The sequence below is a fragment of the Bos indicus genome, chromosome 14 (genome assembly GCF_029378745.1).
Source record: "Bos indicus isolate NIAB-ARS_2022 breed Sahiwal x Tharparkar chromosome 14, NIAB-ARS_B.indTharparkar_mat_pri_1.0, whole genome shotgun sequence".
Taxonomy (NCBI): domain Eukaryota; kingdom Metazoa; phylum Chordata; class Mammalia; order Artiodactyla; family Bovidae; genus Bos; species Bos indicus.
The window spans coordinates 17,278,682-17,293,386 of NC_091773.1; the positions used below are offsets into that span (position 1 = coordinate 17,278,682).

The window sequence follows — 14,705 nt, forward strand, 5'->3', positions numbered from 1 at the left end:
GCGGCTAACATTCAACATTAACACTGATAACAGAGGGAGACCGTCGGGGATTGCGCTGGACAGAACTCCAGGGTCTGGGCAGCGCCACTTTCAAGGGGAGGGGTCCAGGGAAAGTCTTGGTTTCCCCACCTTCCTCCTCCCCCACCTTCCAGACAAACAAAAGGCCATCGCGGAAATTACTGTGAAGGCAGAGACCCCACTGGCTTGGAAACCAATCCATCAGGTGGAAGCCTGAGCAAATCACAACTTAGCTTCCCCGTCAAGTTTTCTCCCCAGCCTCCCACACCCCTCTCCCCTTCCGCCGCCGTCTCCCGAGCTCCGCACGGCGACGAGCCCAAGGGGACCGTCCTGTGATGCTCACTGGTTTCCAACTTTCCGCTCATCTGCGCCTCCGCAGCCTCTTGCACAGCGGCTGGGAAAGGGGCAAGTTTGTAAAGGCGAAGAGTCGACCAAGTCCCGGGGACCCCACCAAGGAGCCGTAACACCAACAAAGCTGAACCTCTCTCGTGGGGGCAGAGACGAAACGCGCCCCCTGCGGTTCCGGGCCGGGGGGTGGGGGGTGGAGGGTGGCGGTGCGCGGAGGGGGTGGCGACGGTGGGCTGGGGCGGGCCGCCGGGCCCTGCGGAGAGGGGGTCCCCGGGGGGTGTCCCCCGCCGCCCCTCCCCACGCGGCTTCCCCGGCACCTGAGCGGGGCGTGGGGACAGCGCCGCGCTCCGGCCCGGCCCGCGCGGCAGGTAGCTCGGCCGGTCGCCCGCCCGCCCGCCCGCGCCGCCGGCAGCCGCCAGGAGCGCGGAGCGGAGAGGCGAGCCTCAGCCCACGGCGTCATGCTTCCTGCCACCACGTTACGGCGAATCGTCACCGGGAGCGGGGAGACGCGGGGAGCGCGGGGCGGGGGGGTGGGGGACGGCGGGGAGCACACACACACAGCCCCCCGCCCGCCGAACCCCGCGGAGCCGGGGCCACGTCCCGGCCGAGTCCCCGCGGGACCGGCCCCGCTCGCACAAAGCGCCGCGCTCGGGCCAAGGAGGGAGGGAGCCGGCCCCGAAATAAATAAATAAAAACACAGTCGGGTCTACGTAACGCCCTGTCGAAAGCGGACGCCATATTTTTTTGTGGCTTATGTCGACATAGGGAAACGTAGACATGTTTTTTTCCTCCTCCTCCTCGCTCGGCCTCCCATTTATCCAAACTTGTAATCAGAACTCTTAAAAAAAAATCTCCCCCACCTCTGACTCTTCTGATCTCCTCCCACCCGCAAAAAAAAAAAAAAAAAAAAAAGAAAGCCTGCACACTACCTACCACCCCCCTCCCGCGCCCCCCTTTGCAATCACAAACCCGGCCAAGTCCCATTAACAACACATTTTTCGGGAGCGGCGGCGGCGGCGGCGGCGGTGGGAAAGTTGGGCTGGAGTGGCCGGTGCCCGGCGTGCGGGGCTCGGGGCCGGCTGCGCCGGGGCGGTGGGGGGGGTGCTCCGCGCCGGGGCGAAGTTTCTTACCTGCGCCGGGGGCTGGGAGCGCGGGGACCCGGGCTGGGAACGCGGAGACGCGGCACAGGGGCGTTCCAAAATGGAACTCTGCTGGCTCCCCCCCCACCCACTCCCCACTCCCCACCGGGCGCCCGGCTCGGGCTCCGTGGGAAAGAGGGGGCCAAGCCAGCCTGCCAGCCAGCCAGCCAGACAGAAGCCCCCGTACGGAGAACAGTGGCCAAAATTTTTTAAAAGGGGGGGAAAAAAAGGAAAAAAAAGGGGGGAAAAAATGTCTCGATCAGTGGGGAATCTACGCCAAAACCCACATGATCTGTAACGTCAGCATGCGTATTTGCATACGATACCACCACCCGAGCTGCCACCCGGGCTCGGGTTCCGCAGAAAGTTACAAAGTGAAATTCAGCTCCCTCCGGAGACGCCGGCGAAATGTCAATTTTCAGGCGGGAGCTAGAGGGGTGGGAGGGGGGGAAGCTAGCCCTCAAGGCGCTGGTTACTAGCCAAGGTTGGGGTGGGGGCCCCGTAAATTAAGTTAAAAGTGTGAGCCCAGTAACGGACTCGGTGGAATTTCTGCTAGGGGAGGAGGGGGAGGCGCGAGCGAGATCATTGAATATTAAGCAGGACCCGGCGAGGCGGCTGCGGCCGAACCCTCCCGGCGCAATACCCATTTTCTTTATTAAAAGTTCAAGGTGTCATTGATGAGCTCAGCAAACTGTTGATCCCGACCACGTGGAGTGGCGGACGGAGGGACTGCGGGGCGCGGCTGCTCCAGCGCAAGCCAGAGGCACCCGGGACCCCGCGTCCCTCCCGCAGCGCAAGGGTGGGGCCGCCGCGCGCCCCGGGGCGCGGCCTGCGCGTTCTCCCGCCTTTGGACTCAAGGAAATAATGACAACTTAAAAAAAAAAAAATTTTTTTTTTTTTAAGCGAGACACATTTAACTCCTGGAATAGGAACGAGAGCGCTTAGGGTAGGCAGGGTAAGAAAGAGCCCCTACTTATATAACGACTAGAAATTAGAGGACTTTTGCCCAAGAGAGTCTGAGATTTTCGCTTGCGCCAGGTCTGAGGTTGGTTAAACATCCTCAGACTTTTCCCCTAAGCGTCAATAAACAAACAGACGCCCCGGGAGCTGACTTAAAAACTCTTGCCGGGCCAGCGTTCGCTGGGATTCTCAGACTTCCAGAAATGCACACCCCTGCGGCGCTCACAGGCAAGTCCCTCGGAAGCGAGGCGGGTCACTTTCGAAATTGCGACTCCGGCGTTCCTGGCGGGAGGGCATCCCTAAGTGTTGCCTCCCCCTGGATCTCCCCTTGGGCTCCTTAGAGCAAAGGCGAGTCTGGACGTAGCTGCTGTCCACCTACGGCCTCCGCAACCGCGAACTTGCGTTTGGGGCGCGGCGCTGCTGCAACAGTGCTCAGCTAGGGAGCTCTAAGGGATTTGGGATTCAGGAGACGCTCTGGAATCTCACGGAGAGCAACCTGTCTGCGCCTCCGGGTCCTGCCTGGATGGACCCTTTTCCTCTCCGTGGGCGTCTCGACGCGTCAGCATCTCCCAGGTGTGAGCTGAGCGCGAGCGCGCACGAGCCAAGAGGGGTCCAGAGGATGCTGTCTGGGGTTGACTTTTGATGCTCTGAGCGCCGCGAGGAGACAAAGGGAGCCTGAGGCTGGGAGGCCCTGCGGAGTCCCCGCCTGCCCTGAAGATTAGCAGGCTCGGAGCGTCGGGGTTTCCCGGCCAGCCTTTGCTCCAGGGAATTAGAACGAACTCTAGCGGCGGCTTGCGACTCGGCTCCGGGCGCGAGGGCAGCAACAGGTGGCCGGGTGCGACGGAGTGGCTGCAGGCGAGGACCGGGACTGGGGCTGACCGCGTGGCCAAGGCACTGAGTGACCTTTCGGCATTTTCGTTTCCGAGGCTGAGGAGAAGAAAGAAGCCAAAAGGTTTTCCTAGGATCTCCCCAGAGACTCGTTTCTTCAACAGAATCTCCTTCTTTGGGTCCCCAGGAATTTTTGCAATAAAAATAGCTCGTATGCAAAACTTTCTTACTGGCTTGCACCTGTTTGTTCCGTTATTGCTGATGTAGGATTTGCTTGTTAACAGCATAAAATTAGATTCTGGCCTGGGAGTGGGGGGTCTCTTCGCGAGACCCTCTGGCACCTGAGGCTTGAGCTGCCGGGGAGGCAGACTTTTAAAATATTGTGAAGAATTTGCTGAATGACTATGATCCAGGTCATGTCGCATCTTTCTCAAACTCATTTGATACCTACTCTCTAAAATCCTAATCTGTTAGTTGCCATCAAAACCAGAATTTAGGGATGATTTTTTTTTTTTTTTCTTCCCTCAAGGGTGTGTCTGAAGAGTGAAAGAAAAAGATGTCCCCAACTCTTAATATTTTTATATTGCTTACTCTTGACTCTTCCAGGTCATCTCACCATTTCCCCACCTTCCCTTGAAAATGACAGCTCTCAACTTGTTTCCATGGAAATTACTGAAACCTTAAGGAAGCTATTCCTGTTTGAGGCTGCACCTCCCTTTTGCTGGTCAACCGCTTAGGAGGGGTTTCTATAAGCCAGGTTCCCTCTGCCCCCGCCCACCCCACCTCCCCACCATTACCTTCTTCTTCTGGCTGGGCCAGTAAGTAATAGGATGCCAGGGTCATGGCTGAGCCAAGCAGGGTAAGCCCTCTGGACTGTCCACTGAGTTTCCATATCTTCAGGGCACTTGGATCTCCTGGGCACTGTGTGGGCCTCTTATGTGCCTCAGTGTCTTTAAATTGTTCAAAGTTTAGCATGGACTCAACCTTTACTATATAAATAAACAGGAGGGGATGAAACAAGGGTGACTTTTGCCTTCAGTGCTGGAATTTGATTTCAGTTTGCTTTATGTGTAGGTGGAATAGGCAGACCCTTATCTGCTATGATTCAGGAGCTTTGGAACCAATAATTATAGGGATAATGTTTACTGAGTGCTTTGTATACATATACCAGTTGCTTCTGAATCTTTTTTTTAACTGAAGTATAGTTGACTTACAATATTGTATTAGTTTCAGGGGTACGGTAATTAATTGTTACAACAACCCTTAGGCAGTGATTTTATCTTGGGTTCCTTTAGACTTTTAGTATTATTGAGGACCCCAAATAGCTTTTGTTAACCTGAGTTTTATACATCTTGACATTTACCATATTAGAAATTGAAAAAATTAAAGCACAGGAATTTACAAACACAGGGCCATCAGAGCAATGACACTGTATGTCATGTAGCCTCTGGGAAACAACTGTATACTTTAGAAACAATCAGAGTGAAAATAGTAAGTAATATTGTACCCCTATAACCAAAACAGATTTGACCTTGAGGACCCCCTGGAAGGGTCTTGGGGGCCTCCAGGATGCCTGGATAAGATTTTGAGAACCACTGTTAAGGTAAGTTATTATTATGTGCATTTTACAGGTGAGGAAGCCAAGGCTCTTAGAAATGTAGTAACGTGTCCAAGGCAAATGGAGGGAGCAAGGATTTACACTAGATTTTTCAGAGGCTAGAGCCAGAGTTCTTAATGATTGTATAATTCTGCCTTTTATTAACGACCTAAGCTCCACCCTCAGCCTAGAACAGCCTCCAGTGCTTCCCAGGACTGCTTTTATTAGCAATTATCTTTCAAGCCTCTATTATGTATCAGCCCTTCTTACACATCATCTTGTTAAATCCTTACAACCAACCTTCCCTGTGGGTATTCTCTCTCCCATTTTACAGATGACAAAACTGCAGTTCAGAGAACTTAAGAAGCTTCTTCAAAGTCACTCAGCCAGTAAGCAGAAGAATCTGGATTCAAATCTTTGTCTGGTGGCTTCAAAACCAAGGAGAGACAGGAGTCTGTCACTGTGATTTATAGAGGCCAAGTAGGGAGGAAACAGCTTCTGTTCATGATTTGATAAGAACTAGGCCAGGTTAAGAAGTCTTAAAAATTTAGAAATGGCAGGAGGAGAAGAAATAAAAAGCAGCATTACCCTTATGGGACCCTAAATCTAATGACAGCAAATCCACACTGGCTTGCAAACTCAAAAGAGATGTGGTGGGGGGTGGGCAAAGATTTGGAATTGAGATGGGGGTTGTGGGGTTACCCCTTCCAGCTATCTAATCCCTGCATTCACTGCTAGATGAGCATTTTTCTAAATGAATGAAAAAAGAAAACAGAGAAACAAGAAAAAGAAAACATCAGCAGTCCAACTGGGCACTGGTTATAATTTTGATATGTATCTTTCCATATGTTACATTTATTTACTCTTTCCATTATGAAACTCTTAAGAGAAATGAAAACAGTTAAATATCAATTTAGCAACTGTAGCATGGAATGGCCACTACTGACACGACTTACAACAAAGCGAGACAGAGTGTGACCTTTTAGAACATTCAGATTGCTTTACTGAATACCTGCGAGTGAAAGGAAGAAAGGAGGCATGCTAGACAGAGGCTGTCTCCTTGCATGTCTGTATCTCCCCACCCCATGGCTTGATATAAAATGTCTCGTGCCCTGAGATCACCCCATGGCATTGGTAGCATTGGAGCTGGGATTTGATGTTTTCAAGTTTACAGCAGGAGCTTGGCTTGGCAGTGACTTGATCCTGCTTGGAGTGGAGAGCTAAAAGTTTACCAAATGGGGAAAACTCAGAGCTTATTTTTTCTTTGATTTTTACAGTCTGGTTTGATCCTAGCATCATCTCTATAAGGAAAGCAGAACTGGCATTATTGTTCCCATTTTATGGAGGGGGTTACTGAGGGTCATAAAGACCACATCATTAGTTCAAGTTCACAAACTAAATTCTGAACCACAATTTAAATCCAGGGCTTGTAACTGCGAAAGTAATGCTATTTCTATGCCCCATCTTCGTCACTTTTTATCATACCAAAAGGGGTCTAAACGTGGCTCCTATCAGATATTGTCTCTCTTTTCTTATAGAACCCTGGAGAATTATTATATCTATTTATGCATTTATTTGGTTGTATCCCCACTAGAATGTAAGCTTCCTATGGCCAGGTACTTTGTTTAGTTCATTGCTGCTGTATCCTTATGTTTAAACCAACATGGCATATCACAGGTGCCCCACAAATGAATGCTGAATGAATGAAGGAAGAATAAATGCACTTCTTGTCAAGGCTTATCCATTTATAGGGAGCCAGTGCTTTTCAAGAGTATCCGCATCTTCTGTTTACCTAGAATGACCTTAGCTAAGCACATGGGTTACCAGGATCAAAGCTTGTGTTTCTGTGGCCCATAGGCTTTGTGTCTGGTGAGACACAGCATGGGTGGTCAGTCCTCATTTGAATCCTCAACGTGAGAAACATTAGCAATAGAAAACCTTGCATCAAATCTTTTGAATCATTCAAGATGACTTACGATAAATTCCTTGATAACTCATTACTGGGTTGAAATATACACATAATTCTAGAGTAAAAACCCCTTGCAGTAAATGAAAATTTCAGGGGGTATGGTCCATGCTCTTCCAAGATGGCTGCAGTCAATCCTTTCCCTCCTTTTATGAAAGACACTTCGCCATTAACAGATAGAGTTTACCTCCCCTCCCCTTGAATCTGGACTAGTCCTGTGATTGCTTTGATGCTATGAAAGTGATATTCTGAGACATATGAGCCCAGGCTTTATGCGTCTGGCATTTTCTGCTTCCTTCCTCTTAGAATCCTGCTGCCATGTTGTGAGAAGCCCAAGCTTCAAGGGGAGGCCACGTTGCAGAAAACCAAGATGCCAGGGACAACGGCCCCAGCTGATTTCTGGCTGATTCCCAGTCAGACGTTAGCCATATGAGTGAACCATCTTGGGCATTCCAGACTAATTGACCTCCCACTTGACTGTAGCCCCAGTTGACATCACATGGGGCAGAAGATCCACCCAGCGTAACTCAATCAACCCACAGAATCAAGGGAGATGATAATAAAATAATAGTTGTTTAATACCGCCAATGTTAGTCTATTACATAGCAATAGATAATTGAAATGGGAGGTGTTTTCCGCTTGTTTTCGTTTGCATGTGTGTTTTCGTTTGCATGTGTGTCTGAATATTCCAGCTGCACTTCCCACTGATCTCTGCAGGATGTAGCATTCTGAGATCACAGAGAAAGCCAGACAAGGGATTGGAGGGACTGGTCCATGACGCCTGCGCTGGCCACTCCTCTAAGTGACAACCTTTTCACAAAAGGGTTGTGATATTAGTTGTTTTTCACAAAACAACTGAATTCAGCCTAAGAATAACCCCCCCTTCCCCAGCACATGCACACACACATACACACACACACAAAACACACACACATCCCAGATCCTAAGCAGTTGAATACTCTTAGCACAGATACTCAGTAGGTGCTGGAGTTTAGTTCCTGTTTGGCGTTGCCTGTATCTCCGTTCTTCAGAGCCATGCACTGTGGTCGGGACTCGAGAGGCTGCTGCATGAAGCCACCTTGAAGATGCCCCTTCACTTGGTTTCACTTAGTCTTCACAACTGTCTGAGTAGGAGACTAAGGATCATAGAAGAGTTGGACTTGAACTCAAGTTTGACTATAAATCCTGACTGCTAATCTTGATTGCTTCTCATTACACCTTTGTGTCCTAAATTAGCTCACTTACAAACCATCTTCACAATTTTTGCCCCAGAGGCGTATGTACTACCTGTAAAATTATTTGACATTTTATATTCAAAACTTAAAGGTATGTATTTATTTAATAATGATGATAATAATAAGCTTTTTCTTACAACCGGAAAAGGAAATCCAACACTGATTGTAACAAATGAAAGGTAGCAACAAAAATAATCCACAGAAAGAAAGAGTGCTCTTAAGCTAGCTAGACACTTTCATTTGCAGAAGTTAGAGCCAGAGGATAAAGGTGTAGAAAGGTGTTAACAACAAACCAGTAACTTTTTCTTGAGCTAATTAAAAGGATGGAAAGAGAACTGCAACAAAATAACTTTCTTTCTGAATCAGGACCATTTAATGCTACATCCATGCATCATTTAAAACCATGTCTTCTAATGCTGTCCTCTGAGATTCAGCACTGGATTGCTTGTCACTCCCTAAATTTGCTGTGGTCTTTCCCGTCTTTCTAAGTCATGCACCCTCTTCTTGGAATGCCTTCCCTTCTCCTCTGTGTTTCAAGACTCAGATCAAATGTCATTCCCTTTGGGAAGCTTGCCTGCATTCTTCCCAAGAGAGTTAGTCTTGCCTCCTCTGAAGTAAACAGGATATTTACTGCATTTTCTTTGAATTAGCAATTATTGGCCTGTGTTCCAGTCACTTCTTTCCTACATTCACTTGACTGTAACCCCTTGAGGATGGGTATTTTACCAGCCATCTCTGTGTCCTCATTTCTTGCCTAACATAGAAAGTGGGGTAGTGGTATTCTAAGATACTCTAAGTAGTATTCTAAGATACTCAAGATTCCCAGCCCTGCTTATTCAACTGAGCACTAACTAAGATAACTGCTGTGAAAGAATTTAGAAACCTAATTAAAATATCAAATCAGTTGGCCTTATAATCTGGAAATTATGACGATTTCTGGATAGGCTTTGTATAATCCTATGAGCTCTGTAAAAGCAGAGTTGGTTGAAGAAGAATTCAGAGATATTCACAACGTGAGAAAGGATGATTCTCTGCTGCTGAGGTGGAGAAGTCACATGGCGGGGACCTGAAAGCTACCTCTAGAGTTGAGAGCAGTCCCGGGCTGACAGTCAAGACAACAAGGACCTCAGTCCTGAAACCATTAAGGAACTGAATTCTGCCAATAACCGCTGAGCTTGGAAGACCCAGGATATAGTCTATCCTGGTATGTGTTCCATGGACACTTGAAAAGAATTGTATTCCTCTGTTATTGTGTGGAGTGTTCTATAAATGTTTATTAGATCTTGTTGGTTGATGATGTTGTTGAGTTTTATACCCTTGCTAATTTTTGTCTAGTTGTTTTATAAGTTGAGAAAAGGCTGTTTAAATTTCCAAGGGTGACTGTGAACTTGTCTAGTTCCCCTTTCCATTCTATTAGTTTTTCCCATTCCTTTGTTTGGTACATACACAATTACCCTGTTTGGGGTTTGGCAACCCACTCCAGTAGTTTTGTCTAGAAATTTCCATGGACAGAGGAGCCTGGCAGGCTATAGTACATGGAGTCACAAAGAGTTGGACATGACTGAGCAACTGAGGACCCACAGCTTCTTAAATCTGTGGTTCTACGTTGTTTTATGAAATTTGGGATGTTTGGAGCATTATTTATTTGATAGTCTTCCATCCTTCATCCAATGGAAGTCTGGGCTGCTCACTTGACCTTTGCAGGCACCATTAAGGCTGGGCCACAGTTTTTTCTGTGTTGTTTGACTAGGGTAGAGATACTTTTGTCTTAAAAATTTGTCTTGCTACTCTGCTTCTTTCCTGGTCCTTTGACTAGACAAAGCAGGCTTTGGTTGAATTTCACTGGGATTTTTTTTCCCAGCACTTCTTTGTCCCTGCAGGTTGCTGGTTTTGTCAGCTTCAACTGTGGGGTGTACGAAGCAATAGAAAACCCAGGGAACTCATGACCATGTCATTCCTCAGATCCTGAGATTCCTAATTGGTCTGCTTTCTTCTCTTGACCTTTCAGAGTCTGTAGGTTTGGAAATGGTTTTGCCTGTAATGTCCAGGGATTTTAGTTGTCCTTTGCAGGAGGAATAGGGAAAATTGTGTCTATTCCATCTTTCCAGAAGCAGAATTCCTAAGTGATGGAATTTTAAAGCCATTTTTGTAGGATTACCATGTGTACTTGGGGTCTCTAGGTGAATCTACTGTTACTGCTTTATAGAGGTTGCTCAGCTCCTCTTATGAAGGGAATTAGGTGTTGTGGGGACATCTTGACTGGAAGATTTGCCTTAGATGTACCCTGTATCTTTAAAGGATCTTGATCCATTTCCCTTTTAGAGAAATAAAGGAAACATTTCCATCTGTGCCCCCCCCCCCCCTGCCCCACCTCCACTGACACAGGGTTTCTGAGCTTATCTTCCACATTTGAATCCCATTTCTTTCTTGAAAGTTTGAAGCTTCCTGTGTGACAGATGTGAACAGCACACTGGAGAAGGGGTGAATAGAAGCATCCTGCTGTGTGTCCTTGGGCAATTCATTTAAACTTTCGGAGCCTCAGTTTCTCCATCTCAGATTCAGGAAAGGTGGCGATGGGTCCAATCAAAGTTTTCAAACTTCAACCATTTATCCAGCACCAGCTTGAGTTTGTCGTGTAGGACCACCTGCTTCCTTGTATATGGAATACTTTCCTCCAAATTGACTCACTTTAAAGAGGAAATTTCACATTGCCGTGGAACGTGTGCCCCTTTGGGCAACGTGGCAGGAGAAAGGTCAAGCTAGCTTGGCACAGCCAGGACCAGCATTTAGTCTCAGAGTCCTCTGAGGTCCCAATCCCAACTTGAAGGAGATGGTGGCTGGAGCTTGTCATTTCAACCTGCCACCTCTACCCTAATCCAGATTCTGATAAAACATGTCCTCCTTGCAGGGGTCCAGTTATGCAAAACCTCCAAGCACAGTTGTCATGAACTCTGTGGAGTATGGTGGTAGAGGGGAAACCTGCTTTGTTTCACTTGAAAATTTCCAACCATGTCCCCTCTCACTGCATCCACTTCTAAGATGCTTAATTAAAAATATCTCTTTTATTCTCAAACATTTTGGACCAGGCATTAAACATCATGGCACTGCCTTTCATGCTACTCACCCCCAGCCCATGACAGAATATTGTTTGCCAACATAGTCACTCTTTACATAAAAGTGGATTAAAATTCATCTCTTCTGGAGCACTTGGGAGGAGAACTTCATGACACCTCTTAAAAATATTAATAATTGGAGAACTCCAGGGCATTCAGCACAACTGGGATTTTTTAGCTACCCAGGGCTGGAAACCAGCCAGTCTCTCCCAGACCTTCCCCTGGCATATGACTCTGGGAAGTGCCTAGGTGGGTGACCACCCTTTCGGGAGCCCAGACTTCTCACCAACACTGGATGGCTCCCTGCAGGGCTGGAAAGGCACGCCCCAGACTTGTTTCCCCTTCCAGTTTTTCCACTGCCTGTCTAAAATGCTCCATCACAGTGTTTTGAAATGCCCGAATATGAGGTCAGTATCCCTGCCTTTTCTGTTCATTGCCACATCTTTAAACACTTAGAATTGTGTCTGGCTCTGACATGATGACACTCCGTGAATATTGGTTGAATGAATAAATTCTGTCTTCATTGGACTCTATATTCTATTAGGCAGGGACTATTTCTGTCTTATTGCATCTCCAAGGCTTAATACAATACTGGGCATGTCGTGTGTGGTCAATAACCATCCACTGAACAGAGCTGCTCCTTATACCTTGCTCATTCATTCCTTTGTTGAGTCGTCATGGCCTTGCAGTTGGAGGCAGGATTCAAAATCAGGTTTTGAGCATGGATACAGACTCAGACATCCTCTCCCTGAGGGTTTGTGGCAAGTACTTGAACTCTTTGACCCTCTGTTTCCTTTGTGAATAACAGGGATAATGATCCCCACCCAGCTTCTCCAACCCACAGATGGTTGAGAGGATTAAATTGAAGGCACATTGCACTTAATAATCGGCAGTGATAATTAAGGTTGTCGTTGGTCTAGCTTCTGTTTCTTATGCAGATAGGCATGCCCCTACCACTTGATTGGGTTTTAAGTGGAAGAGTTGACCTGGTGATATGTCAGGGAGAGCTGGAGAGGGCCTGAGCTGTGTATCTAGCGGTGGCCTTCTGTCTATGCCCCCAGGGGTGCTCTGGGTGATTTGAGAGTTACCTGCAGTTTGAAAAAAGCCCATTGGAAATCCTAATCCATCCTTGATGAGACGTGTGCGTGTGTGCATTTTGAGGATGGCATTGCAGGCTGATGAGCAAGGATTAAATGGTCACATATGACTTCAAGAAAGCAATAAATCGATCATAAGATAATAAATGCTGTCTTGTAGATATTATACTCTGTGGGAGTTGTGAGGGGAAATAACAAAAGGACTCTAAATGTAGTTCCTAAATAACCCTCAGTCTTCACCTCCCCATCCCTCCCCACCCCCCCACCACCAGGGCTGGAACAGAGGATAGTGAAGCATAGTGGTTAAGTCCGGGAGCTCCAAACCAGATCTCCTGGAATGGAATTCTGACTCCTTCATGGACAAGTTGTACTGTCTTGGGTTTTCTCTCTTTGCCTCCATCTGAACAATGGAGCTAATTGTGGTAGCTACCATGTAATGTTGATTGTGAGGATGAAATGAAATGATTCTTGTAAACAGCTGACAACAACATCTGGGACATAGTAGATGCCTCATACCTGTCACCCACCATTATTGGATAATCCATAATTATCCAATTGCTTTAACTTTTTCACAGGTGTTATTCTCCAGCTGACTTTTTGGTCCCCTCTCCAATCCATCATGTTCTCCTGACTCTAGTTTGCTGTTGGGTAACCCTGAATATTCATTGGAAGGACTGATGCTGAAGCTCTAATAATTTGGCCACCTGGTGTAAAGTACCGACTTATTGGAAAAGACGCTGATGCTCAGAAAGATTGGGGGCAGGAGGAGAAGGGGACGACAGAAGATGAGATGGTTGGATGACATCACTGACTCAATGGACATGAGTTTGAGCAAACTGGGAGATAGTGAAGGACAGGGAACCCTGGCATGCTGTAGTCCATGGAATTGCAGAGTCAGACACGACTGAGTGATTGAACAATAGATGTGGACCTAGATCTCACCTAGTCCTGCCATGATGTTGTAGCAGGAGGATGACCTCAGCCCCAGGAATATTTCCTGATGATCTCTGACTTCTATTTATACACCCCAGCACTGGGCTTGCTCAGAGTATGCTAGCATTATACATCTGTGATGCTACCAGCTTGTCAGTCACCTGGACTCTGAAATCATCCTCTGCTGTTACCATAAAACATCTCAGAATGATAGAATGTTGGAACTGATGTCAAACCCACAAAAACCTCTTAAGTCTTACAGACAGAAGTAGTCATGACCATGACCAATGTAGGAAAGATTGGCAAAGCCCAATGTTTGTAAGCCCTTCCTAGTTTTCAAAGCACCACTCCAGAACCCCCTTCCCAGCTCTTTCCTTCTCTTCCTTTCACTGTTCTCCTTTGCTCACTCTCAGTAAAAGCCTTCTAATCAGTCTTCCTCCTTATATTTTTGAGCCTCTGTAATCCAATCTCTAGAGCAAGGATTGGCAAAAGTTTTCTCTCAAAGGCCAGAGTAAATATCTTTGCAGCACTTCGGTTTCCGTTTCAGCTGTTGAATGATGCTGTTGGAGCATGGCAACATCTATAGGAGATCTGTAAATGAATGGGGTTGACCATGTCTCAATAAAACTTTATTTATTGGTGCTAAAATGTAAATTTCATAAGATTTTCATGTGTCATGAATTATTACTACTATTCTTTTGTTTTTGTTTTCAAACTAACTTAAAAATGTTAAAACTACTCATTGCTTGTGGACAGCACAAAGTAGGAGTCAGGCTGAGGTTGGGTCCAGGGACCATCACTGGCCCAGCCAGGCTCTAGAATGGTTTTCCAGAAATGCACCACAACTCTTATGATGGCTGCTGCTGCTGCGAAGCCATCTGCTGAGAGGTGAGAGGCAGCAGGCACTGAGCTAAGACTTCCTCCTGGGATGCACCTAAACCTCACACGCTGACCCAGAGGCACTGTTTGCCTCCTTACTGAGAAGCAGAGGGCTGCCTCAGGGCACCCCACCAGGAAGTGGGAGCGCCCGGATTTGAAGTGGGTGGTCTGAGCCTGCTCTCTCATCTGCAACGCTGCACCCACCGCCTTTGCCTTGAGATGAACCACCCGTGTCTTCTCACTGCCCCTGGAAGCTACCCCACGGGGTCCTTCCCACCATCCCTGGAGGCACCAGATCTTTCGATCCCCTGATGCTTCCAGCTCTCCCCTCCCCACAAGGTCTCTGCTCCCTAGCCATTTTGCTTGTCTTCCGCTTCCTTGAACTCTCCAAGTTTATTTCTGGTTCAGGATTCTCACCTGCAATGCTCCTCCCTCCTCGCCTGGCCAGGCAAGTGCCTGTGGGTCTGAGCTTGTGTGACTGTCTTGGAAAGGCCTCATATAAGCCCTGTGATAGTCTCTCTCCCAGAGCCACTCCGTCTTGCTGCAGTATTTCTGACAACAGGCAGCTGGCTGCATAGCTCTCTATTGATTT

At 47.5% G+C, this 14,705-nt stretch overlaps 1 protein-coding gene across 1 annotated transcript in view; it reads right to left on the reverse strand.

Annotated features, from left to right (window-relative positions):
• Positions 1 to 1,935, reverse strand: part of ZHX2 (zinc fingers and homeoboxes 2) — a 179,886-nt gene extending 177,951 nt beyond the window's left edge. Inside the window, exon 1 of the mRNA XM_070802504.1 lies at positions 1,497 to 1,935. The gene's annotated coding sequence lies outside the window, so the exon portion shown is untranslated. The remainder of the gene's footprint in view (positions 1 to 1,496) is intronic.
• Positions 1,936 to 14,705: the final 12,770 nt, after the last annotated feature.